Genomic DNA, 5,052 nt, shown 5'->3' on the forward strand with positions numbered 1-5,052 from the left:
CTCGACAGGGGTAATTTACCCCGTCTCTGACAGTAGTTGGGTGAGCTCAGTCCAATGCTTCCCCAAAAAGGGAGGCACCACTGTGATAGTTAATAGCAACAATGAACTCATTCCTTTGACAACTATAAGAGGGTGAAGAATATGCATGGATTACAAGAAGCTCAATGTGTCGACAAAGAAAGACCACTTCCCTCTTCCCTTCATTGATCAGATGCTTGAACGGCTAGCTGGCCAAAAATTTTATTGTTTCTTAGATAGATACTCTAGATATAATCAAATCCTTATTGACCCTGAAGACTGTTGAAGTTTTTATGGATGATTTTTCTTTCTTTGGGGACTCCTTTCAATCCTGCCTAGATAACTTAGAAGTTGTTCTCGCACGATGCGAAGAAACAAATCTTATGCTGAACTCAGAGAAATGTCACTTCATGGTGACTGAAGGCGTTGTCTTGGGACACAAGGTGTCCAAAGAAGGATTGGAATTTGATGAAGCAAAAATTAACTGCATAGCCAAACTTCTCCCGCCTGCGAATGTTAAAGCACTGCAAAGCTTTTTAGGTCATGCAAGTGAAGGATATCAAACTCGAGATTTCCATGAGCAGTGGAAATAAGATAATTCTAAATTACAATCATGAATGAACAATATGTTTACAGTCGTACAAAAACAAGCGGTTATACAATCAGTACATAAACTATAGCATGAAAACTCAAATGAACACAGAGAATACTCTACGAACATTTGAAGATGCGTCTCCACGCTCCTTTGCGCACGACCACTCGAATAACAACAACCTCGAATGCTCGATCTACACGACTGCAACACAGCAAGAACACTTTGCACTCGTCCTCAATGATCGCCTCATCCACGAGAAATAGCACGAACGACCTCCACAGCACCTCGACGGTGTCGAGTTGAGTATGACACCACCAAGAAGGGTACCTTGGTATTCTCGCTGTCAAAATCCAGATGGTGGGCTCTATTCGAAGTTGGGATGAGGCAGATGAAGGAGGAAACACCGATCGTGTACACGACTGGGCAAGTGGGAGATGATGGAGACCTATCGTATATGTCGATGCCCAATCGTTTAGCTATAGCTAAGCGATCGTCTGGCAAAAGCTATGTGATCGTTTAGCTCATCGTATAACTTGGTCTATCACCTACAGACACTACATGATCATTTGCTAAATACTATACGATCATTTAGCTCGCCACTGCACAATCGTTTAGCTCACCCAAGTTGTCGTTTAGTAAATTTATATTTACTTGCCAACTACCGTGAGATCCTTTTGCGATAGAGAAATTTCAAAAAACTTTTTATGAAAACTTTTTAACAGTTTATAAATCTTACTAAAATTAGGAAAACTATTTGCCTTTTATCTCACGGTTACCATGAAAATCTAATAACCACCCATTCAATTGGTTATTAAAAAAAAGAATTAATTATTCAATAATTAATATTATTATAAATATAAATGATAACCAACTTATCATACGATATTTATTACCTATAGTTTTAATATTTCATCTGATGAAACATATAAACCATAGTTCTTTTTCTATTCCATGGTACTTAATATAAATCTCATTTACATCAATCCTCTACTAGATATATCTCATACATCATACCGATTATATCATATATAATAAAAAAGCCTCTTGTCAATTTGAAAATTTCAAATCAACACCAAGAACTGATCCTCAACTGAATCCATTGAGCTACCAAGGGCACCTCATGGACCTGTAGCTCGAAGCTCCAATGGTAAATGATTAAATAACTAAACTCTTTAGTCATGGGATCCACCATCCGTTAACTACCAGACAGTCCACTAAAGACCAACAACTGAACTCTCCTTACCACAGATATATTATGTGTCCATCTTAACTAATCAGCAGTGCGACAACCCTTCACAGATCGCTCATAAGTATAGCTGGGCCAATAACCGTTATGTCCCTGTAGTTACATCTGTCTCCTTAAGTACCACTGATCTCTCTAATGAACATAAGTCATAGTCCTACTATGACTGAGTCTCTTCCAAAGAGAAGCTATGGCCACTATGTTCAAGCCCCATAATCAATCCTTAAGGGAGCAATCTCTTACTTATCCCTGCTTCGGGAAAGAAGTGAATTCCATCTTATGGATTGAGTTCCCAACTCCCAGATCAGACAAGTCCCCAAAAAGGTAAGCATGTTGAGTTGGCAATTTAGCCACTCTCACCCATACTAATCATAGGACCATCCTTAAAGGACTGAGTTCCGAAAACACTCAGGATTGAGGTCGTGTCACCTATGGTCGTTTAGGTGAGATGCAATTCTCTAGTATCAACGACGTTATAAACAGAGTCTAGTCATCTCGTGGTCTAGTTCTTATACAATCTCTTTGTATAGGACACCCCTGCTTGCACGTCTCCACATGAATGGTCGGGATCAACAATCTGTAGTAGTTTACAACACTTGCAAACCTCTACAAAGCGGTTCGTATCTGTAGTGTCATTAGGATTAGGTATCCCACCTCAATCCTTAAACTCCAGACCTATTTAGGTTATCACTTAAGGCATGATCCACTTGTATATTACATATACATGCTTAAGTTCACATAAGATAACCAAGGAGTTTTGTTTATTGGATATGAGTAAATTCCAGAATTAAATAACACTTATTTTATTCATTAAACAATGTGTATCTTTACAAAACAACGAGACTTCGGGAGAATTAGGACACAAATCCCAACAGCAGGCTTATATAGAAGATTTGTGAAAGGATTCTCTCAATTTGCATGACCTCTAAGTGCATTGCTAGAATAAAACAGACCCTATATATTTAACGAAGACCGTATTAATGCATTCGATACATTGAAGTATGCATTAACAACAACTCCGATACTGATAGCCTTGGACTGGACGCAACCCTTCATTTGGATGTGCGATGCGAGTGATGTAGCAGTTGAAGCCATATTAGGGAGAAAAAAGGAATCTAATACATCCCATCTCTTTTGCGTCAAAGACATTAAACAAGTCCCAAGAACATTATACCACTACTGAAAAGGAGATGTTGGCGGTAATGTTCAGTATTGAGAAGTTCAGAGCATATTTGGTTGGTGCGGCAGCAACAACATACACGGACCACTCGGCTATCAAGTTTCTGATGGACAAAAAAGACTCAAAATCAAGGCTGATTAGATAGGTACTGCTATTACAAGAATTTGATGTAGAGATCAAAGACAAAAAGGAATTGAGAATTAGGTTGCTGATCACCTGTCAAGGCTGGAAAATAGGGAAATACAGGAAAAACAAGTTGAAATCAGAGATGTGTTCCCTGATGAACGCCTACTTAAAATTTTAGACAGCGAACCATGACATGCTGACATTGTTAATTATTTAACCATAAAATAGTTCCCTGAGAATTTCAATGCACAACAGAAGAAACAACTTATTCATGACAACAAGTTCTATTTATGGGATGAACCATTTCTCTACAAGCAAGGTCCTGACTCAATTATGCATTGATGCGTTCCAAAAGTTGAAACATAATATATATTGGCTGAATGTCATGACTTGCCTTATGGGGTCATTTCAGAGGACAAAGAACTGTTGCGAAAGTTCTTCAAAGTGGGTATTTCTGGCCTACCCACTTTAAGGACTCTAGGGAGTACGTGTGAAATTTGATCTCTGTCAACGCACTTGAAATATTTCTTCAAGGGATGCTATGCATCTGAACAACATATTGGAAGTTGAGTTATTCGATGTATGGGGCATTGATTTCATGGGACCTTTCCCTCTGTCTTGCGAGCAGCAATACATTTTGTTAGCAGTTGATTATATATCAAAGTGGGTCGAGGTTGTAGCGTGTGCCAAGAATGATGCGATAACCATAAACATTTTCACGTGCTTTGGAACGGTTGGGCAAAAAAGTTGGATGAAGCACTATGGGCTTACAAAACTGCCTACAAGATGCAAATAGGTATGTCTCCTTAGTCTTTGGTATTTGGAAAAGCATGCCACTTATCCTTGGAATTAGAGTACAAAGCATTTTGGCCAGTGAAGAAGCTAAATTTGAATTTGGAGATCGCTGATGAACAACGCAAGCTGCAACTCAACGAGCTCGATGAGTGATGGCTTAATGCGTATGAAAATGCTAAGATCTACAAAGAAAAGACCAAGCGTTGACATGACCAACGCATTGGTAAGAAATAATTTTATATTGGTTAAAAGGTCTTGCTATTTAACTCGTGTTTGCGATTGTTCCTAGGAAAATTGAAGTCTAGGTGGTCAGGTCCATTCGTCATAAAAACGATCTTTCCTTATGGAGCTGTGGAACTTACATGAAAGCATGGTACAAATGCATTCAAGGTATATGTGCAGTAGGTGAAGCCTTACCTTGAAGGAAATCTAGAATGTCAAAAATCATCCCTCGAGCTACGAGAAGCTATCTGAAGCTCGAGTTGAAGCCTCCCTACGTTTGATCAGACACATTTTTCAGGGACGTTTCCTCCTCATTATTTATTATTATTTTTTTTGCTTTATGTATTTTATGCTATTAATTTGCTATTTGTTTTGATTATTGTTTAAATTTTTTCTTGCTTTGATTCTTGCTTTGATTGCATTTTATTAATTAAAAAAAAGAACACTTCTTTTTTTATGTTTTTTTAAACCAACTTAACAAGTAAATGCATTAGGATTAGATCAACATATCGCCATGCGTTGGAAGTTAAAAAGACGCTCTTCAAGGGAATCAACCACTCGAGTGTTTGGAAGCCCAAGACACATCTCTTCACATCCGCAGTTAGTGGGAAGCCTAAAAATCCCAATCAACTGACACATCAGAGCTGTCCTTTCGTCTCTCTCTCCTAGGTTGGTCTATTAAAGGGCTCCTAAACCCTTTTCCTTCTTCTTCTTCATCTTCCTCAAGCCCTTTGTGTTTCAAAAAGAAATTGCCTAGCCTTCACCATCCGACCAAGTAGTCACTTCATTTAAGCTCCGATCATCCATCAAGCTGGCAATGTTAGATGCCTTGAACAATCAAAATAAATCAATGCGCTTCGTCGGAGACTCGCC

This window comes from Benincasa hispida, chromosome 4, assembly GCF_027475165.1.
Source record: "Benincasa hispida cultivar pf3 chromosome 4, pf3_genome.v1.1, whole genome shotgun sequence".
Classification (NCBI taxonomy): domain Eukaryota; kingdom Viridiplantae; phylum Streptophyta; class Magnoliopsida; order Cucurbitales; family Cucurbitaceae; genus Benincasa; species Benincasa hispida.